Source organism: Chiloscyllium punctatum, chromosome 15 (assembly GCF_047496795.1).
Source record: "Chiloscyllium punctatum isolate Juve2018m chromosome 15, sChiPun1.3, whole genome shotgun sequence".
NCBI classification, from domain to species: domain Eukaryota; kingdom Metazoa; phylum Chordata; class Chondrichthyes; order Orectolobiformes; family Hemiscylliidae; genus Chiloscyllium; species Chiloscyllium punctatum.
Window position 1 is genome coordinate 69,197,471 of NC_092753.1, and position 24,234 is coordinate 69,221,704.

At 40.2% G+C, this 24,234-nt stretch overlaps 1 pseudogene; it reads left to right on the forward strand.

The window, feature by feature from the left end:
* The first annotated feature begins 16,172 nt into the window (after positions 1-16,172).
* The window catches only part of LOC140485858 (NXPE family member 3-like), a 178,158-nt pseudogene continuing 170,096 nt past the window's right edge, over positions 16,173-24,234 (forward strand).

The window sequence follows — 24,234 nt, forward strand, 5'->3', positions numbered from 1 at the left end:
CCCAGAGGAAACCCACGCAGACACGGGCAGAATGTGGAAACTCCACACAGTCAGTCACCTGAGGCGGGAATTGAACCCGGGTCTCTGGTGCTGTGAGGCAGCAGTGCTAACCACTGTGCCGCCTGGATTATCCCTGTTCTGTGGCTAATCCAGTTTTGTATTCATTTTAACAGCTCACCAAAGATCCACTTCACCTTTTGGATCAGCCTGCCAAGAAAGACTTTATTGAAGTCCTTGCTAAAGACCAAATAGACAATATCTACCGCCCTGGCCTCAACAACCATCTTTGTCACTTCATGAAAAAAATTCAGTCAGGTTTGTGAGATATAATCGCACACAACTCTACATCTTTCCAAGTTTGAGTAAATCCTATCCCGAAGAACCTCCCCCTTCCCACTGAGCCTGTAACTTCCTGGATTATCCCTGTTGCCTTCCTTAAGCAAAGGAACAACATTGGCTCCTCTCCAAGTCCTCTGGGACATGCCCTGTGACTAGGAGAATGCAAAGGTTTCATCCAACATCCCAATAATTTCCTCACTAACCTCCCTCAGCATTCTGTGATACATCCCATCACATCGTTGGGACATATCTGCCCAAATGCTTTGTAAAGCACCCAACACCTTCTGCTTTTTTTCTGTTCACATACCTTATAAAATCAACATACACCTCTTAAACCTCAACCTCCACCATGTCCTTCTCCTTTGTGAATACTGATGCAAAATATTTCATTCTATCTCTACAATGTGGAAGCAGGCCATTTATCTCAACAAGTCCACACTGACCTTCCCAACAGCATCCCACCCAGAGACACACCATTCCTGTAACTTTGCATTTACCATGGCTAATCGATTTAGCTTGCGTATCTGAAGCACACACAGTTGCCCGAACCTAAAATTGAACTTGGTGCCTGACGATATGAGGCATCAGTGCTTGCCACTGAGCCAACCTGCTGCCCGTAGAAATCTGGACTCGACTGGAATTGAGACCCAAGGATCTCTCACATGCCTGCAATGTACAGTCCCCAAAGTGTGAATCATACTCCTTGATCAACAAGCCATTGCAGAATCTCTTGCACTTCCCCAACTCCATGGATAAATTCTCTCTTTACTCCTCGAGGGATCTATCCTTTCACTAGCTACCTTCTTGTTCCTTAGGTATGTATAAAATGCCTTGGAATTTTCCTTGTTCTTGTTTGCCAAAGACATTTCATGGCCCCTTTTCACCTGCTTAATTCTTTGTTTACGTTCTTTCCTGCTATCTTTTATTGTTCAAGGGCTCTGTCCATCTTCAGTTTCCGAAACCTTACAGATGCTTCCTTTTGTTTTGGCTGAGCTCTCAATTTCTCCTGTCATTCAAGTTTCCCAAACCTTGCCATCCTTATACGTCATATTCAGAGGGACATGCTGGTCCTGAACTCTAATCACATGGTCTTTAAAAGATTCACACATGACAGATGTGGATTTACCCTCCAACAGCCGCCCCAATCTACATTCCCTAGCTCTGGCCAAATATTGTGGTCGTTAGTCTTCCCACCAGACTTTTCTTAACCCTTTCCATAAGTAACTTAAAATGTAATGGAATTATGATCCCTGTTCATGAAATTCTCCCCCACTGAAACATGGATCATCTGGCCGGTCTCATTCTCTAGTATAAGACCCAATATGGTCCCTTCCTTCATTGGAATATTTACATGTGGTTTCAAAAAGCTTCCCTGGACAAACTGAACATTTTCTCCAGCATGAAAGTCCCTGGCCCAAGAACATGCACATCCTGGGCCATCTCCATCACCAAACCCTAACCACCTGACGCCTGGAGGAAGAACATCTCATCTTCTGCCTTACTGAATAATGAATGGAGTCTGTCTTGGTCACAGTTGCTATTTGCTGTGGACTGTGTGGTCATTAGTCGCAACGTATTATCCACTTTTTCCAGATGTCACCTTTAGATCTGAAGAATTAATTTGTACATGGATTGCAGATTGTAGACCAATTCCAAGTTTTCTCGCAATGTAATGTTGGCTCAAACCATGTAATCTTGTGCCTTTATTCCATTTGACCCAAACTTCAGTCTTTCTACTTTTAAAAAGAAAGCTTTCTGGTTCTTAACCAAATAATACCATACTTTTCTCATTTCATTTAGGATCATAATGATCTAGAATCAGGGGACACATTTTATCGCAGTTTGCCAAGTAAGCTTTCCAGCATTTTCTGTTTTTATCGGACCTTGATGAATGCATTCCTGTGTTCATTCCGTCATCCCCACATATTAATCACTCATATCCTCTTCAGTAACTTCTGGATATCACTGACATGTTAGAGGTTGCAAATCTAGTTCTATTCTAAACTCCACTGGAATCTGTGAGATTCATACATTTAATTTGCTTAAAACATTGTGAATTTTCTGAATTTATAATTGTCTAAATTACATTTACCTCAGATGAAATGAATGATGAACAGGATATTGTTATTGATGATGGGATTGTCACTGATTCCGAAGAAGAACAGTGAGTGGATAAAGAAAGCAAAGTACATTCACGTGAAGTCCTTTCGCCTGGAATCATCGTTTAAAATATAATGAAGTACAAGTATATGTCTTTGTAGACTCTATCTTGATATAAAATTAATTTTACATTGGTACAATCCATAGAATGCCCACATTAAAGGACAGAAATGCAGTCATTTCAAATAGCTCTGTAGAATATTTAGAATTTGGTTACTTGTTTTGAAGCCATGAGTCCCAAAATTACCAAGTTTGATCTGACACACCCTTTGTGAATGAACACAGGTATGATGAAATGCAATGAGTAAGATCCAATGAAAACAGAAAATGTTGGAAATAATCAGGAGGTCTGGAAGCATCTGTGTTGAGAGTCGAGTTAACAGACAGGATTGATTTGGAAATTGTAAGTCAGGTTGTATTCCTGATATTACTTTCCAAACTCAGAATGGTTTAGCTGACCGTATAAACTTTGAGCTGTTCTCATTGTGTGCAGTGACTTCTTTCAATCTGCCTGTTCTAAACCATTGCTGAAAAACAGGCTCTCCCACCTCCTCTATAATGACTGTGCTTGTGGAGGGAGTGGGTATGGGGGCTGTCATTCCACAATTGGATCTGACCCAAGAAAGAGAAGAGCAAGATTGACCACGATAAAGAACAAACTCCCAGCTTTTCAATGCTGTACGAGAGCTCGAGCTGAGGAAAGGTGCACATTGTTCACAGCAGAACAGCAGGATAACAAGGCATGTAAAAACAAGGGTAATGGAAACAGTCAGCCACAGAGAGTGATCAAAGAAAGAAAAGCAATATGAGGAACTTACCTCAAACAGCTGGATGTAATACCATGAGTTTAATCACCACATAGAATGATCGGGATCAGTGAATGCTTCCTCAAATGCCATATCCCCCTAATTGCACCACTCGCCTCAGTCATCCCTCAATTCAGCTCATCACCATTATATACCCTGCAGTATTCATTATCAATCTTGACTCGCTTCTATATTAATAGATTCAGCACATGCTGTAATACGCACTCATACATTTTGCATAGATCGCTGATTATTCAAACCCATCTCCACTTCACACAAACAGGTTGCACCACTCTCACACTTTTCTGTCATGTGATAGAATGAGTAAAATAATATCCATGCAGTAAACATTCCACAGAGAATATGCTCATTTCACAATGGTTCCAATGATATCTCCAGCTGTTTGGAGTTGTTTTTTTGTTTGGAGTGTTGTAGCAATCTTAGCTGGGCCCACGGTGGACAAATGTTTGAATTATCCTTCCTGTGTGGGAAACCATCCCAGTAACAAGGGATACTGTTGTGTGAGGTGATCAGTATCTTGATTGTACCAGAAAATGGCAGGTTGTGGCAAGTCCCTGTCCCATTACCCCATGATAGATATCAGATGTTAAATTCCTCATAGTGAGCTACTGTAAAGAACAAAGTACAGCACAAGAAGAGGCCCTTAAGCCCACCAGGACTGTGCTGACACATGCCTTTCTAAGCTAAATACCTTTGCCTCTTTGCAGTATGAATCCCTGTATTCTCTGCTGATTCATATATTTGTCAAAAGGTCTCTGAAAAATTGCTATTTCATCATCCACCACCATCCCCTCCAGCAGCTCATTCCAACAGTTTGCCACCCACTCGCATCTGCCCCTCCCATCTCCTTTAAAATTACCCGCTTTTTACCTTAAACCCGCATGTCCCCTCGTAATTTACATTCTATGCAGGGAAAATGACTCTGACTGTCCATTCTATCCATGCCTCTCATAATTTTGTAATATTCTATCAGGGCCACCCGTCAGCCTTTGATGTTCAAGAGAAAACAAATTAGGATTGTCCAATCTCTCCTCACGGTTATTCCCTCCAAACCAGGCAACATCCTGGGAAGCTGTTTCTGAACTGCATGCAACATTCTAAATGAGGCCTAACTAAAATTCTATACAACTGCAACAAGACTTGCCAGTTTTTATACTCTATGCCCCATCAGATGAAGGCAAGCATGCTGTCTACTTTCTTGACTACTTTATCCACTTGTGTTCCCCAGATCCTTATTTTTATTGATGCTTATGAGGATTCTGCCATTTACTGTAAATTTCCCTCCTGCATTCGATCTTCCAAAATGCATCAGTTCACATTTGTCCAGAATAAACTCCGTCTGCTATTTCTCTGTCCATGTCTCCAGCCTGTCTGTGTCTCGCTGTGTCCTCTGGCAATTCTCCTCACTATCCGCAGTTCCTAATCTTTTTTATCATCCGCAAACTTACTCGTCAGGTCACCAACATTCTCTCCAAGACATTTATTTATGTGCATTACAAACAACAATGATCTTAGCACTAATCTCTGAGGAAAACCAGCGATCACAGATGTCCAGTCAGATCTCTATTCTCTGTGTTCTATGGCTAAGCCAGTTCTGTATTCATTTTAACAGCTCACCAAAGATCCACTTCACCTTTTGGATCAGCCTGCCAAGAAAGACTTTATTGAAGTCCTTGCTAAAGTCCAAATAGACAATATCTACCGCCCTGGCCTCAACAACCATCTTTGTCACTTCATGAAAAAAATTCAGTCAGGTTTGTGAGATATAATCGCACACAACTCTACATCTTTCCAAGTTTGAGTAAATCCTATCCCGAAGAACCTCCCCCTTCCCACTGAGCCTGTAACTTCCTGGATTATCCCTGTTGCCTTCCTTAAGCAAAGGAACAACATTGGCTCCTCTCCAAGTCCTCTGGGACATGCCCTGTGACTAGGAGAATGCAAAGGTTTCATCCAACATCCCAATAATTTCCTCACTAACCTCCCTCAGCATTCTGTGATACATCCCATCACATTATTGGGACATATCTACCCGAATGCTTTGTAAAGCACCCAACACCTTCTGCTTTTAGCTGTTGACATACCTCATAAAATCAACATACACCTCTTAAACCTCAACCTCCACCATGTCCTTCTCCTTTGTGAATACTGATGCAAAATATTTCATTCTATCTCTACAATGTGGAAGCAGGCCATTTATCTCAACAAGTCCACACTGACCTTCCCAACAGCATCCCACCCAGAGACACACCGTTCCTGTAATTTTGCATTTACCATGGCTAATCGATTTAGCTTGCGTATCTGAAGCACACACAGTTGCCCGAACCTAAAATTGAACTTGGTGCCTGACGATATGAGGCATCAGTGCTTGCCACTGAGCCAACCTGCTGCCCATAGAAATCTGGACTCGACTGGAATTGAGACCCAAGGATCTCTCACATGTCTGCAATGTACAGTCCCCAAAGTGTGAATCATACTCCTTGATCAACAAGCCATTGCAGAATCTCTCGCACTTCCCCAACTCCATGGATAAATTCTCTCTTTACTCCTCGAGGGATCTATCCTTTCACTAGCTACCTTCTTGTTCCTTAGGTATGTATAAAATGCCTTGGAATTTTCCTTGTTCTTGTTTGCCAAAGACATTTCTTGGCCCCTTTTCACCCGCTTAGTTCTTTGTTTAAGTTCTTTCCTGCTATCTTTTAATGTTCAAGGGCTCTGTCCATCTTCAGTTTCCGAAACCTTACAGATGCTTCCTTTTGTTTTGGCTGAGCTCTCAATTTCTCCTGTCATTCAAGTTTCCCGAAACTTGCCATCCTTATACGTCATTTTCAGAGGGACATGTTGGTCCTGAACTCTAATCACATGGTCTTTAAAAGATTCACACATGACAGATGTGGATTTACCCTCCAACAGCCACCCCCAATCTACATTCCCTAGCTCTGGCCAAACATTGTGGTCGTTAGTCTTCCCACCAGACCTTTCTTAACCCTTTCCATAAGTAACTTAAAATGTAATAGAATTATGATCCCTGTTCATGAAATTCTCCCTCACTGAAACATGGATCATCTGGCCGGTCTCATTCTCTAGTATAAGACCCAATACGGCCCCTTCACTCATTGGAATATTTACATGTGGTTTCAAAAAGCTTCCCTGGACAAACTGAACATTTTCTCCAGCATGAAAGTCCCTGGCCCAAGAACATGCACACCCTGGGCCATCTCCATCACCAAACCCTAACCACCTGACGCCTGGAGGAACAAAAGTTCCACTAATTGTGATGGTGGATCTGTGAGCATGAGGTGGCATGAAGAATATAGTGGCACTTTCCATGCAGAGTGTTGAATGTCTTTTACCTTTTTCTGGGTGTTGCATTTAAAACCAGAAATTGCTTGCTATTTCATCTGTCTTGGCTGGAACTGAAGGCATGGCCTCCTTTGGTGGTCCATCAGGTAAAGAACAGATCATCTTTCAACCATCATGTCCACAAACACCACCAGGTGCCTGTCAGCAAAGTGAGAAGATACCTTCCCTTTTGTACTCATTCCTTAATGGTGAAATTTAAACAGCAAACTTTGATGGGCAGTTCCTGGCTTGCAACATCTGAAGTGCTCAGGAGCTGGGATTTAAAGATGGTGTCAGAGATATGAATGTTTCAACAAATACTTTCACTCTCCTGCTGCATGATTCCTTCAACTGAACACTGTAATGGACAGTTACATAATCAACAAACTGAAAAGCCAATTGTTTTGTGACAAAAGATTACATGGACCAATGCAGACAATCTAACAAGAATATCACTGAGAAAAATATAGAAATAAAGAATGGGAAAATTCTACATTAAATCGCATCAAACTTGGAATCTACGGAAATCCTCATTCATTTTAAGTCCAGCAAATGTCCTGCAGTCAACATTGCAGTGATAAATTCTGGGAAGAGTGTTCTGCAGTCAGGTGACTTTTCTCTGATTGGTTGGCCTAGTAATTGAATTGATGGATATTTTGGCAGTTTTTGGGGAATAGCTTCACACATTGATTCCATGATCTTCAGGACTGCGAATGTGATCCAGCAAAAAATTCAGAGAGGCAAATAATATTTTGGCTTTCAGGAATAGGAATGGAGATGGACCATATTTCCTGCTGAGCTTGCTTTACCATTCCAAACAACTACTGCTGAGTTTGATCTGTTGAATTTGTCTGGAGTTTAGTTCACATTAGTGTTCAATGCAGTGGGAGTAAGATGTTATTTCAACTTTTTTTGAGCCTTCACTAACGATGTAAGACATAAGTTATACACTTAGGGAATAGTTGGCATTTTTCATTTTACTTTTTCATTTTTCTTTTCAAACGGTGATATTGATGAATAACTCTGAGGTTTCATTGGTGGTAGTAAGGTTCACTAGCACTAAGATTGACTGGTGAGCATTTTCTTTTTACATTAACTGAAAAATTTCAATTGAATTCATAGAATATTTATTGAAAAGACAACAGTATAAACACAGGTCAGACTAGAGATATGAATGGAAATAATTAATTAAATGCTATTCTGATGAGAGGGAGGTGATGTCTGGAGGCTGCATATTATGAGAGTTTGTGGGCACCAGTATGACCCTAAGGCAAGCAGATCTGCTGTAATTATTTCTGGCTGAGGAACTTTGGTTCAGAGTCATTGAGCTGGAGGCTGAGCAGCAGATGCCATGACCCATCAGGGAGTGGGAAAGTTACTGGACACCCAGAGATGGCCACATCTCTTAGTCTTAGAGTGGTCTGGTTTGGTCCGTGGTCAGCAACAGCAGGGTCTGACTGTGAGTGAGGCCATTTTAAAAAAATATTCATCCACGGGATGTGTGTGTGGGAGCTGATCCAACACTTTTTGGCAATCCTTAATTGTCCTTTTAGAAGGTGATTAGATATGTTGATCGAGAAGGAAAGGGGCATCAACCCTCACATTTGTTTCAATGGGTTTAGGATGCTGAAGCCTTTTTGAATGAAAGCAAAGGCTATAGAAAGGATGAACAAATTGGCTATGGCATTGTCATGCAGGCGGCCATTCAAGCAGGGAAATTAATAAGAAAACAGTGGTATTAGGAGACAGTGTAGGCAAAGATAATATTCCAAAGTGTTTTGTTACTTTTCCTACACCAAGGTTTGGAACATCTGCTGTCGACTAGCATGTAACTTGCAATGGGAAGAAGGCTATGTGGTTTTATTGGCCAATGTAGGTACTGACAACATTGGCATGGTTAGGAATGTGTGAGCAGCTAGGAGCTAAATTAAAGATGTAGATTTTCAAAGGTGAGCAAATTGGATTAGGGTAAACAAGGTTAAAGCTGAATGTGTAACTCAACATTTGGTGTTGAAGAAATGGGTTTGATAGTATGGCACTGTTTCCAGCATTGAAGAAAGTGGGAACTGTAACCATTGGGATCGTCTTCATCTGAACAGCACAAGGACTAGTGTACTGTTGAGTTGTTTAACTAGGCTGACAGGATTTCAAACTAAGTCATGGGGGCAAAGTAATATGTGAGGGAAGATGTGCTCAATTGAAGACAGAAGACAAGTAAAGAGCAATAAGGAATGAACAGAGTATAAACCTTAGAGCAGACAAGGTTATAGATTGCAAAATAAATTAAAAAACAACAAAATTAAAATCCCTTTATCTGAATGTACATTGCATGCTCAAGAAGGCAGATGAATTGACCTCACAAATAGAGGGAAGCAGGTATGATCAATTGCCATGATCAGACATGGCTTCAGGTGCCAAGGCAATGAGTATTCAACATTTTGGAAGAAGACATCAAAAGGAAAGGAGCAGCGATAAAGCTACTAATATATGATGAGATCAGTACATGGTGAGAGGCAATCTTGAATAAAAAATGAAGGTGTACAATTGGTTTAGATGGGGGTGAAGAAACTGCAGGAGGCAGCAAACATTGAGAGGAGTTGCTTCTTGGCCACCAAACACTAATTGTGATGTTGGGAAGTAAGAAACGTATGTAACAAATGCAATGTAGAAATCTGCAGGATCTTGATTTACATAAAAATCTGAGTAAAGCGAGTTGCACAAATGTCGTGGATGACAAATATCTGGAATGCATACATGAAGGATTTCTCAAAGGGTATTAAGGAATCAACCAGAAAACAGGTTATTTTGATGTAGCAATATGCAATGACAAAAGCCTAATTCATACTGCATTGGAAACAAAGTCACCGCCTGACTACCTGTATTAGTTGCAATATTATTTATTTTAAATTAATAAGGCACAAGGTAGAGGACTGAAGGCACAAATGACATTTGAACTTTCAAATGGGATGTCTCCATCCAGCTCAGTAATCCTGGAAGTATCTGCTGTCCTCTGGGGCTCTTCAGTCCATTGACCTCTTCTCTCCTCAATGATGTTTCTCCTGGGCCATAACAGATTCCTCACCCTCATCACTTTCCTCAGATATTACCGTCTTCTTCTGTAATTCTTCCTGTCATTTTGGTGACTCAGAATGTGGAGGGCACAGCACAGCACTATGATGCTGGCCTATACTCACCTATATTGCATAGTTCTGCCTGACCATACCATGGATTGGAGCCTTATCTTCAGGAAGCATGAGGTCTGTTTCACTGTTGCCTTCCACAGTAGAGTCTTGTAGGCTTCTAGAAGCTCCTGTTGTTCTACAGATATGTCCCTCTCTAACTGGCTGTTGTTGCCCTGTGACGCTGCTGCTGTGTCTGCTCTGGGTGTGGCCACAGTGAATATTGAATATTTGTACAGCAGAAGTCTGATTATTTCTTGGAAGCACATTTGCCTACCAGTCATCCTCACACAGGCATGTGACATTGGAAAGAAGCCGAATGTTCCAATAGAACAAAGCTATGTTATCCCACGGGATATGAAATGTCAAGCAACAAAATGTATCTACTATGCTCACAAATCATTTTAACATTAAAGGAACGGAAACCAATTCTGTTCATGAAAACTGTTGGTTGATGTCAGGATGCTCCCAAAGTTTTGTGGAAATAATCACTCGCATTCTGCAGCTAAGAAAAGGCAGTAACGAATGAGGATCCTGATGCCCTAGCTATCAGAATGACTGCATCAAGGAGAAATCAGACAAAGTGGCGGTCTTTGGCAACCATTGTGTCCATTTGCTCTCCTGATGCACTTGTGAAAGGACACTTGTGAAATACCACAGAGATCCCCAGCTGCTCCATCAAATGAGTGACAGATAAATAGATTCAGGGCAGCAATAACCTTCAGAGCTACTGGGACGCATTAAGCACACAATGTTTCTGAGCACATCGGTCAGTGAGGGTCAGTGTACGTAACCGCTATTGATGTCCTGAATGTCATTTGGCTTTGGATCTTTTTAATTTGCAGGTAACTTAAACAAACTTTGCAGATGTGTATCTGCACCAGAACTTAATGCCTCCTGTTCTGATTATGGTTCACTAGAACAATTAATAGAACATGAGGTAGACAAAGGGTAAACTAGAACAGGGATCCCTTTATTGTGTCCCCTGTCAGGTCAGCAGTCAGGTAGGTAAAAACAATTACTGCAGATGCTGGAAACCAGATTCTGGATTAGTGGTGCTGGAAGAGCACAGCAGTTCAGGCAGCATCCAAGTAGCTTCGAAATCGACGTTTCGGGCAAAAGCCCTTCGTCAGGAATAAAGGCAATGAGCCTGAAGCGTGGAGAGATAAGCTAGAGGAGGGTGGGGGTGGGGAGAAAGTAGCATAGAGTACAATGGGTGAGTGGGGGAGGGGATGAAGGTGATAGGTCAAGGAGGAGAGGGTGGAGTGGATAGGTGGAAAAGAAGATAGGCAGGTAGGACAAGTCCGGACAAGTTTTGGAGACAGTTACTGAGCTGGAAGTTTAGAACTAGGGTGAGGTGGGGGAAGGGGAAATGAGGAAACTGTTGAAGTCCACATTGATGCCCTGGGGTTGAAGTGTTCCGAGGCGGAAGATGAGGCGTTCTTCCTCCAGGCGTCTGGTGGTGAGGGAGCAGCGGTGAACGAGGCCCAGGACTTCCATGTCCTCGGCAGAGTGGGAGGGGGAGTTGAAATGTTGGGCCACGGGGCGTTGTGGTTGATTGGTACGGGTGTCCTGGAGATGTTCCCTAAAGCGCTCTGCTAGGAGGCGCCCAGTGTCCCCAATGTAGAGGAGACCGCATCGGGAGCAACGGATACAATAAATGATATTCGTGGATGTGCAAGTAAAACTTTGGATGTGGAAGGCTCCTTTAGGGCCTTGGATAGAGGTGAGGGAAGAGGTGTGAGCGCAGGTTTTACAGTTCCTGCGGTGGCAGGGGTAAGTGCCAGGATTGGAGGGTTGGTTGTTTGGGGCATATCACCAAGCCTATTAATGGAGATATTTTAGATTTGTATCTGTACTAGGAACTATAAAAATCATTCAACACTGTTGAGCTTTTCCTGTTGAAAAGGTAAGGATTTAATTACCCTTCATGTGTGTACCTATAATGTAGCTGGTGTGGGACTGAAAGTCCCGATTTAGCCAAAGACATCAGTATGACCCCTGGAAAGTCAACCGATGGATGAAGTAACATTTAATCTGGGTAATATTCAGTTCAGTTTATTTAAGACAGTGTTAGTTTCTTTAGACAATCTTTAAATCAGTGAACAAATTGTGCATTGGCTTCTAAGCATTGCAATCACTCACTGTTGAAATTTAAAGAGAAAGCCAGAACTTGACTCACCTGGATTTGAAATCAACCTCAAATTCTTTGTATGGGCATTTCATTTATCAAAGTCTGGGTGTGTGTAGTTGAATTCTAATAAAATAGGTGTCTTCAAACATATTAACAGTTGCTGGGATCCTTTCCTAGGTTAGTGAAAGGAAAATGGTACAATTTCTGTGGAGATATATTTTCCTATCGCTGTTCTGTTTGTTGCACCTTCCACTGGGAAATCTATTATCACAATATATCAGGCGTGTCTGCATTGTGCTATCCTCACAAACCATCGTCTCTCATCTGAAACTGCTCTGACGTCTCCATCATCCAACTCCACCAAGCTCCTTCCCACTTTCTGCTGTCCACTTTACCATGTGGAGGCAATTTGATTTTTGTAGCTTTACAACTTTGATCCATTGGTCGGAATCCTGACATTTTCTTTCCTGGATGCTACTTTTTAGATTGCTTTTTTACCTTATCCTTTCACCCACCCCCTCATTTATCTTAATGTTCGCATGTGGAATTTTAAGCACATATTTCAGCAACCACATTTCAATTACCTCTCTCTTAATGCACAGATTCTTATTCATTGTCCATGTTTCTGAGACGTATTGGACGCTAACATCTAATTATTTTTTTCCTTATTTCAAGCTTCAGTTTTCTTGTCATTAACACATCCTTCATTTTCACAAAATTACATTTTTCTTTATCCTTCTTCTGCCTTTAGTAGGTTTTACAGGGATGCATATACAGTTAAATATGGAACTTGTCAGTCAACAAACGAGCTATTGACACAAATCTAAGAATATCCTCTGGGTTCAGACCATATATTCAAATGTACGTGAATTCAAATTCAGGAGAAGAGGAAAAGGCCAAGCAGAAATGTTATAACTCGGCATTTATTTGTGGTTTTAAATAAAAATTCCAGCACAATATAATGAAAATATCAATTCAAGGATGTATGTGAATCAGGTAAAATACTAGTTACCTGAAATTTAAAAAACATAAAATACGAGACTATAATGTTTTGCTTCTGCATTTGTTTCCACGAATTGACCAATTGCACAGCAAACTTATTAAACTGGGTTTAGGCCTTGTTTTCTTTTGAAGATTAGTTACAGTATTGCTCACAAAATGATTAGTTACTGTACAAAGTCTGGGGTTTCCAATTCAGCTTTAATTGTGACACTTAGGCCACATAGAATTATGTACTGAGATTTACAGCAGCCATCAAAAAGCTCTTTTGGTCCCCATTTCACTACAATACCAGTCTAGTTATTGTGACAAAAGTAGAAATTGCTGGAAAAGCTCAGCAAGTCTGGCAGCATCTCTGGAGAGAAATCAGAGTTAATGTTTTGGCTCCCTACCTCAGAACACTGGACCTGAAATGTGAACTCTGATTTCTCTCCACAACTGCTGCTAGACCTGCTGAGTATTTACAGCAATTTTTATTTTTGTCTCTGATTTACAAGCATCTGAGTTTGTTAATTTTTAAACAGTATTTATTAACTTTATTACAATAAGTACACAAGGATAATATTTAATGAAGGCAATGAATTAGTCCAGCTTGGGACACCAGCTTGTGACTTCCAGCTGACTGGGCCTGTGTTTATTGTTCCTGAAGTTCTGCTTCTTCTGCCTTCTCTCCTTTCTGTGTATCAAACTGCTAATTCATTCTTACTAACAAATTCCCTTGTGCTGGACCAGTGGTCTCCTTGAGCTCTGATTGCCATTCATGCATTGCCAAGCCAATATTTCAGTCATGGTTTGGAATGTGCCCAAGTTCCGATTAGTTTCTTTAAGTTGGTGGCCATCTCACTGATATAACCTGCTGCTATTTCCAGACTGGTTTCCTAAGAGGTTCTTAATTTGTGTAATCATATTTTTTGTCATTACTTTGCAGCTGAATCAAATTGTGAATGACCTTTGCTATTCTTTTACAGGATTATGTTGATTTTTTTTTATTAGATTCCCAACAGGCCCTTCAGTCTAATAAGTCCACACTGACCCTCCGAATAGTAACCTACCCAGACCCATTCCCCTCCCATACATTTACCCCTGACTATGGGCTATTTAGCATGGCCAATTCACTTCACCTGCACATCTTTGAATTGTGAGAGGAAACGCAGGCAGATTCGGGGAGAATGTGATAACTCCACACAGACAGTCACCTGAGGCAAGAATCAAACCCGGGTCCCTGGCGCTATGAGGTAGCAGTGCTAACCACTGAACCACTGTGCTGCCGTGCTATACTTTTTTGTTGTTCCAATTTCCTTGCTGATGGAGTGAAAGCTTCTCTCAGTGGCCTAAAGTTATTTATTTAAAGGAAATTCAGTTGAATCCCTTAATGTTAATTCATCGATTACATTTATAATTTCAACATACCCATGCAGGTGTATTTAATGTGTAATAACAACTACCTGAGAATTGATTATTGTGGGGTCAGGCTTTTCTTCTAACTGTGTTAAATAATCAACTTCAAACTAACTGGAGCCAAGGTCTTTATTAAGATTTACCAAGTGTGCTTATCAAAAACCAGTTTCTGCATCCAGCTGGCTGCCTGTAGAAATCTAATTGAATTTCCCAATGTGTAATACATTAAAACTACTATCATTATACAACTATATGTGCCTACTCTATTATGAAATTATAATTATTTAAAGGGCGTCATCTAAGTTGGATCAAGCTTTCCCTTTGTATTTCACATTAAAATAGGAAATTGCAAATTTGTAGGTTTCCATCTGAACTACCCCTACCAGAAAAGAGAAGACTTACTCTCTGCATTCTAGCCTCATCTCTCTAAAACTCTTATGATTCTCAGAGGAACTTTGTGATCTATCTGTGAAGGCTATGACTTGAGCTACATGAAATGCTGCTTCAGCTACAATTCTCTTCAACCATTTTGTGTCAGATTCAAAAAAACTACAAGCAGCCATTTTATATCACATTCAGCCATAAGCAGCATTAACACATGGTTTTGTTGTACAGATCAGATAATTGTCAGTAATTTCTGCTGCCTGATTAGCAATTCCAACCGATTGGTTGTCGATATGGGTTCTTACTGTAAATAGAAGTAAGTTTTTGAATTCTTCCAAGAGAGCAATTTCTCAGGGAGCTTTATACATGATATTTTCTCCTCATGTTCATATTGATCTTTCAAAATTACTTTGCTCCACCCTTTCAAATTCAATATAGGTTTGGCACAATGTGGCACGAGCAAGGTCTCTAGGACACTCTCCCTTTCCCAATAAAGTACAGAATATTTCTATGTACCGTCTTACAATGGTTATGTGCAAGACTGACATCAGTGCTTGCCACATCACCTCTGATCTACACATCCAATCCTGTGAATATACATTCAATGATGGACAATTTCATAGTCATTCCTAGGTCCTCCCATCACCTCGTGATGTTTGCCAGACCCCCTATCACCTGTTCTTGGTCTCTACAATATATTTTATTGACCATATTCCAATACTGATTGTTATGTCCCTTTCCAGACATTATTCAGCTGTAATGTTCATTTGCTCATTAATAATGATTTTTCAAATTCTGTTTTGCAAACTATGATCCATTCATGTAGAACTCTGAGCTCAAAAACTGCATGAATTTATGTAAAACTCTGTTATCTCACTTTTTAGATTAGAATCAATCTAAACATCATGGCATAGACAGAGAACACAGGGGGCCAACACCTTCAACATATCGTCTAGCTATCACCATTGTTAACAGCTAACCCGAGAATGCAACGTTTTTAAAAAAAGATTTTGTGATTTACACATGAAAGAAGTGAAACTATCACTGTATTCTAAGAGATGAAAGGCTTAACAGACAATCAATTTTTCAATGTATAATTTCAGTTACATCACACTGTAAATTTTTGCTATAAATTCTGTGTTCGGATTGAGCCCTCCACTAGCACCTGATGAAGGAGCATCGCTTCGAAAGCTAGTGTGCTTCCAATTAAACCTGTTGGACTATAACCTGGTGTTGTGTGATTTTTAACTATGATCCTTGCTAACCTTCATGCAGAAGATTAGAAAGGATATTAATTTCTACCAGTTGTTATAAAATTTGTAATATTGGCTCTAACATAAAGTTACTTATGAAGTTATACATAGTTGTTCAATTTTGTGACAAAGTGACAATTTTGGGTAGACACGCAGGGTGGCTGGAAGAACACAGCAAGCCAGGCAGCATCAGAAGATGGAAAAGTGAACATTTTGGATGTAACCCTTCCTCAAGACTTTGCGACCGACCTCCCTGTTATTCAACTTTGAAAGGTCAAACAAATAGTCTCTCTGTCCTGCAGCTGCCATTGACGACTTGTGTTTGCATGTTGTAAGACAGTTTAAACCAGAAGTTTAATTCTCAAATGGATCTTTATTATCACTGCTTTAAATACTTTCCATATTAGTTTTCTTTACTAAATACAGTAGCACCTATTCAAATTCCAGTGTTAAGAATGAAATTCAATCACTTTTACTGCTTTACAAAGTCAATAAAATAAGTTTATTTGAATTCTTTAAGGTTCTACTGGATAGGACCTCTTTCTCACCTGTGTCTTATAATTTTTCTCTGTCATTCTTCACCTATTCTTTAAGCTGTTCTTTAGATTGTGAGCCAGCAATTGTTTATCTTCTCAAGATCATAATGACCCTGTTTTGCAATTGTTCCTGTACCCTTTGCTATGTTATTTGTCTTTTGCTATTCTTTTACAGGATTATGTTGATTTTTTTTAGATTAGATTCCCAACAGGCCCTTCAGTCCAATAAGTCCACACTGACCCTCCGAATAGTAACCCACCCAGACCCATTCCCCTCCCCTACATTTACCCCTGACTATGGGCTATTTAGCATGGCCAATTCACTTAACCTGCACATCTTTGAATTGTGAGAGGAAACGCAGGCAGATTCGGGGAGAATGTGATAACTCCACACCGGGTCCCTGGCGCTGTGAGGTAGCAGTGCTAACCACTGAACCACTGTGCTGCCGTGCTATACTTTTTTGTTGTTCCAATTTCCTTGCTGATGGAGTGAAAGCTTCTCTCAGTGGCCTAAAGTTATTTATTTAAAGGAAATTCAGTTGAATCCCTTAATGTTAATTCATCGATTACATTTATAATTTCACCATACCCATGCAGGTGTATTTAATGTGTAATAACAACTACCTGAGAATTGATTATTGTGGGGTCAGGCTTTTCTTCTAACTGTGTTAAATAATCAACTTCAAACTAACTGGAGCCAAGGTCTTTATTAAGATTTACCAAGTGTGCTTATCAAAAACCAGTTTCTGCATCCAGCTGGCTGCCTGTAGAAATCTAATTGAATTTCCCAATGTGTAATACATTAAAACTACTATCATTGTACAACTATATGTGCCTACTCTATTATGAAATTATAATTATTTGAAGGGCATCATCTAAGTTGGATCAAGCTTTCCCTTTGTATTTCACATTAAAATAGGAAATTGCAAATTTGTAGGTTTCCATCTGAACTACCCCTACCAGAAAAGAGAAGGCTTACTCTCTGCATTCTAGCCTCATCTCTCTAAAACTCTTATGATTCTCAGAGGAACTTTGTGATCTATCTGTGAAGGCCATGACTTGAGCTACATGAAATGCAGCTTCAGCTACAATTCTCTTCAACCATTTTGTGTCAGATTCAAAAAAACTACAAGCAGCCATTTTGTATCACATTCAGCCAGAAGCAGCATTAACACATGGTTTTGTTGTACAGATCAGATAATTGTCAGTCATTGCTGCTGCCTGATTAGCAATTCCAACCAACTGGTTGTCGATATGGGTTCTTACTGTAAATAGAAGTAAGTTTTTGAATTTTTTCAAGAGAGCAATTTCTCAGGGAGCTTTATACATGATATTTTCTCCTCATGTTCATATTGATCTTTCAAAATTACTTTGCTCCACCCTTTCAAATTCAATATAGGTTAGCTCAGGCTAGTTTCTCAAATTTAGAAATGTTTGCCTGTGTGCTTCAGAAAACTAACCAATACAACTGAAAATAGCTTTTCCATTTCAATCCATAATCCTTAGCAGCCTCCTCTGACAGTGCACTATGCGCTGGAGAAAAATGCTATCTCGGAGAAGGTAGGGAAAAATCAATTTGGCTGAGCAACAAACTAGTATTATTACATTGATAGATGTAACCTGTAGACCATAAATTCGTGGAAAGGATGCAGAGGAATAAATCTGCTGGGGAATTACAGAGAGAAGCCAGCATTTTTGAGTACAGTAGTGGGGGACTTTAGTTAGCCAAATATAGACTGGTACTGTCGGGAACAATGAGGCTCAAGTGCTCCTAGATTGTCTTCAAGAGAGTTTCCAACAGCAGTGTGTGAATGAATGGATTATTTATTGTCACATGTATCATACAGTGAGAAGAACAGTAAAGTACACTGAAAAGTATTTTTTCAATTTTGCCACGATCCGGTGCCATTTTGATTAAGAGGAAGGAATAAAAAGATAATGTTTAAAGCTTTAATTGTATTTAAGTATTTTAGCTTAAAGTATGTGTCCATTCCCACAACAAAGAACGCACTGTTGGAAATCCAGTGAGCCAAATGGAGTGTCAGTTTGGGAACATTGAGGAAACAGTGAACATCGAATCATCAGGTTCCACCTGGTGACGGAGAATAACAAGCATGGATCCAGAGTAAGAAGATTCAATTGGCAGAGAGTGGCCTTCAATATAGCAAGGTCAGAGCTGGGCAGGTTTGACTGGAATGAGAAATTGGCGTGAACAATTGTAACTGAACAGTGGGATTGCTTCAAAGTGGAAATGGTTTGGGTTCAGTTCAGATATATCCCCTCAAGTGAGAAATGTATTATAAACAATTCCAGAGCTCCATGGATGATGGAGGAGATAGAAAATAAGTAAAGAAGATAAGTTATGCAGTGATAAGTGACAAGTAGAAAATATAATACATTTGCTGATTCCCCTTTATCTTGCATGTGTGATACCTCCTCAAAGAAATCTAATAATTTAATCAGGAATACTTTCCGCTTCATGAAGCCATGCTGACTCTGCTTGATTATATGATGTCATTCTAAATGTTCTGTTATATTCCTCCTTTTATAATACACTCTTAATATTTTCCCAGTGACAGATGTTTATATTAAATTAAGGTTTTCTTTGCTGCAGATTTACACAGTATGAGTGCACATTGACCTTTCATTTATGGATGAACAAGACACAAGAAATACCATTCTTCCTTTCTCAACGCGTCGGTGCCATTTGACAATGCTAAAGTTGATAGCTCTGTTGCTGCTGATTCTGAATTTATATTATATCAAGGTATGTAGAATGGAGTAATCAACATTTTGAAAGTATACTAAATCCTCTGTATCTGCTAGATAACTACTTGCAAATTCTCCTATTTGTGGCAAAGAGTGACCAACAGCAAAATTCAATATCTGTGGGCAAAACTTACATGTCCGTGATTTTAACACATTTTAACCTGTATTTTTAATGGGTCCTGCATTGTGAATTTCATCATTTGTGGGGGTTCTCAGTAATGGAAGTCTCATTCGTGCAGAGGAATGACTATAAATGAATTGTGTTCACTGAGTTTCAAAGTCATATTGTCTGTCTGATTCTCGAGTTGCAAATATTTGGGCATCCAATGAAGTATTGAGATCCAGAGTTCAGGGTTTATTTACTTTCCTATCCTTCTATTTCACTGCTTCTGTCTCATTATTGAGACATTGGGACTCAGACCATATGCAACTTGTTTGAAAAGTTGTCACCATAGTGAACAAATAGTGGATAGCTCCTCCCAGTCATGAATGTCAATTCTTCAGTACAACTTCAGAGTGTGTTGTGTTTCCTGCATTCTTCCTACAATGTTGTCACAAAGCTGCTCCTTTAACGAGGTTATGCAGCAATTATTTGTTTTTCAGAGAAGTTATAATGACAGACTCTGAAAAGACTGCAGGTTGAAGAGTTTTAGTGCTAATTTGATAATAGCGAACAGAGACTGCCTCAGGCAGAAGGTTTTCAAGTTTTAAAAAAACACATGTACAATGAAAATGGTGTGGTCAGCTCTCCCAGTGCATCTTTTCTCTGGTTTGTTTTTTTAAAGCAGTAATGTGGAAAAGCTGCTGGACCCAGAAGCAGGTCCAGGCTGGTTCTCTTTCTTTCTCTCTCTCTCTCTCTCTCTCACTCTCACTCTGACTTCTATCCTGGAAGAACTTGTGGTTGACTTTACCTTTTGTGCCGAGGTGTGTTTATGGGGATTGTTGCACGTATTTGGAACAGCATAATTAAGTTGGGATAATCTGTTGGGTTTTTGGATAGGATAAGTTATGCGCTATTTTCTTTTCTGGATGTAGGCTTGCCTGCTGAGCTGGAATGTTCGTTTTCAGACGTTTCGTCATCATACTAGGTAACATCTTCGTTTAGCCTCCAGATGAAGCACGGATGGTATGGCCCATTTTTTAATTTATGTGTTTATGTTTACTTGGTTGGTGATGTAATTTCCTGTGGTGATGTCATTTCTTGTGGTGATGCCATTTTCTGTTCTTTTTCTCAGGGGTTTTGTTGATCGAGTTCCGGTTGGAATGCCATGCTTCTAGGAATTCTCGCACATTTCTCTCTTTGGCCAATGATTAGAGCTGTTGGACTCTAGGGCAGTGAGTGATAGGTATTAGTGTCTTTTGTTCTGTGTGCTAATTTTTGGTTGGTTTAAAGAGTGCTTGGGATAGCAATGGATCTTTCAATCACCAAAAGTTTTGTGGGGGTGGAAGAAGTGACATTGGCGGTTTTACACAAGTTGATGAAGGTCAAGCTGCTAGAATTAGCAGACAAGCTGGAGTTGGAGCTGCCTCCTTCTGTAAGGAAATGAGAGATAATCACAGCAGGAGCTCAGCATTTAAGTTTGTTGGAAACATCACCAGAATCATTAAAGATGGCTAAAATTCATTTGAAAATGAAGCAGCTTGAGTGAGAGGCAAAGGAGAAGGAATTACAATTAAAAGTAGAGGAAAGAAAGAAAGAAGGGAGTTTGAACTTCAGAATTTGGCACTTAGACAGGAGTTCAAAAATTCACTTCCTGAAGTAGTGAGAACTTATGTGGAAGAGCAGAGAGTTAAAACGGCAAGATTAGCAGCTGAAATGGCTGATGATTATGAGTTGGTCTATCAAGCAGAGTTTGGCTTCCAGCATGAATTTCAATCCGTGAGGGATAGAAATTGGGAAAAAGAGAAATCCTTGCATGGAATGGGAAAGGTAGATCTCGGTGAAGATCTTTAGGATAACTTACCACAGAGTGTAAAAAGGAACCATTGAAGGGGACAGAAGTTAAAAAGCTCTGGTGTTTTCTCTGCACAAAATAGGCCACATGAATTCACACTGATGGATTGGGAGAAGTACTGGGAAGCCAGATGTAGGAAAGCATGATATGCCTGTGAATTTTGTTAGAGTGGTAACAGAAAGCACAGTGAAGGATAGAAATCTGCACCAGAATGTACAAGCTGATCGGAGGTTGGTTAGGGAGGAAGTACCAGATCTTCTTAAACCATATACCTGCAAAGGTAAAGTTTTTTCACATTGGCCAGCACTCGCAGGTAAAGAGGTTACAATATTAAGGGGCACAGGATTCTCTCAGTCTGTGATGCTGAAAGATGTATGTATATCTGAAGAACTATTGCCAGAAAAAGTTCTGGTAATGGGAATTCACGGTGAATCAAGAAGCGCACAATTATGTAAAGTGAGTTTCGAGTGTCCAGAGAAGACTGGAGAATTTTTGGTAGCAGTACTGGACACCTCTCAGCTACAGGAATACAATTTGTCCTTGCAAATGATATAGCTGATTCTCCAGTAGGAGTGCAGCCTACTGTGGTTGAAAAGCCAGTGGAAACCCAGGCAACTGGAATTTTCCTGACTGTGTGGTACTGAGGTCATAAGGTCACCAGTTGAAACAGGAGAGATCAAAGAGTACAAATAAGAAAGTTGAAGTGGAATTAGCAGAGATTCTGTTTCATCAGATGATTGGCACAAACCAGGAGCAGATAGATGACAATGCAGACATCTTTAGCTCAGATTAGTTAATTGAGTTATAGCTGAAAGATGAAAATTTAAAGCAATTATATCAAAAGGCATACACAGAAAAGGAATCCAAATTTATCCCTAAATGTTATTACATTAAAAATGACATCTTAATGAGAAAATGGAGACTATTGCATATTTAGGCAGATGAGAAATGGGCAGAAATTCATCAAGTTGTATTTCCAGCGGGGCATAGAAAGATGATGTTGTGAGTAGCGCATGAGCTACCACTTGGGGGTTATTTAGGAGTGAGGAAAATATAAGCTAAAATACATAAACATTTTTACTGGCCTGGACTGCATGAGGACGTAGTTGAATTTTGCCAGGCATGTCAAGTAATTGGAAAACCACAGGCAGTAATAAAACCCACTCCTTTAATACCTATTCCTGCACTTAAGGAACCTTTTACAAGTGTCTTAATTGATTGCATAGATCCCCTATGTCAAAAAAAAGTAGGAATCAGTATCTGTTAACAATAATGGAAGTGTCACTTGGATTTCCAGATGCCATCCCATTATGCAATATCACAGCTAAAAGGATTAGAACATAGAACATAGAATGTTATAGCGCAGTACAGACTCTTCAGCCCTTGATGTTGCGCTGATCTGTGAAATTAATCTGATGCCCAACTAACCTACACCATTCCATTATTATTCATATGTATATCCAATGCCCATTTAAATGCCCATAACGTCAGCGAGTCTACTACCACTGCAAGCAGGCCATTCCATGCCCCTACCATTCTCTGACTAAAGAAACTACCCCTGATATCTATCCTAAATCTATCACCCCTCAATTTAAAAATATATCCCCTTGTGTTAGCCTTTTCCATCCGAGGAAAAAGGCTCACGCTGCCCACCCTATCTAACCCTCTGATTATCTTATATGTCATGATTAAGTCACCTCTCAACCTTCTTTTCTCCAGCAAAAACTGCCTCAGTTCCCTTAGCCTTTCCTAAGACCTTCCTTCCATACCAGGCAACATCCCAGTAAATCTCCTTTGAATGCTTACCAAAGCTTCCACATCCTTCCTATAATGCGGTGACCAGAACTGTATTCCAGGTGTGGCCTTACCACTGTCTTGTACAGCTGAAGCATGACCTTGTGGCTCCAAAACCCAATCCCCCTACCAATAAATGCCAACACACCATATGTCTTCTTAACAACCCTATCAAACTGGGTGGCATCTTTCAGTGATTTATGCACCCAGACACTGAGATCTCTCTGTTCATCTACACTGCCAAGAATTTTACTCTGCATTCCTGGTACTTCTTCTGAAGTGAATTACCTCACACTTTTCCGCATTAAACTCCATTTGCCACTTCTCAGCCTAGCTATGCCCATCTGTAACCCACAACATCCTTCGGCAATATCCACAACTCTGCCTGCCTTGGTTTCATCTGCAAATTTACTAACCTATCCTTCTCCGTCCACAACCAGATCATTTATAAAAATGACAAACGGCAGTGGCCCCAGAACAGATCCTTGTGGCACACCACTGGTAACTGAGCTCCAGGATAAACATTTCCCATCAACCACCACCCTCTATCTTCTTTCAGCTAACCAATTTCTGATCCAAACCAGTAAATCACCTTCCAATCCCGAAACTCCATATTTTGTGCAATGGCCTACCATGTAGAACCTTATCAAATCCCTTACTAAAGTCTATATTGATCACACCAAATGCTTTACCTTCATCCACCTTTCTGGTCACCTTCTTGAAGAATGCAATGAGGTTAGTTAGGCTCGACCTACCCTTCACAAACTGTGTTGACTATCCTGAAACAAATTACTCCCTTCTAGATGATTATAAATCCTATCTCTTACAACCTTTTTCAACATCTTACCCACAACCGAAGTAAGACTCACTGGCCTATAATTGCCAGGGGTGTTCTGACTCCCCATCTTAAACAAGCGAACAACATTTGCTATCCTCCAGTCTTCTGGCACTACTCCTGTCGACAATGTTGACATAAAGATCAAAGCCAAACGCTTTACAATCTCCTCTCTGGCTTCCCAGAGAATTTGAGGATAAATCCCATCTGGCCCAGTGCTCTTATCTATTTCCAGATCTTCCAAAAATAGCTAAAACCACCTCTTTGTAGAGGAATTACCCAAATTTTACACCAGATATGGCCCACTGACAGAGATACAATCTGATCAAG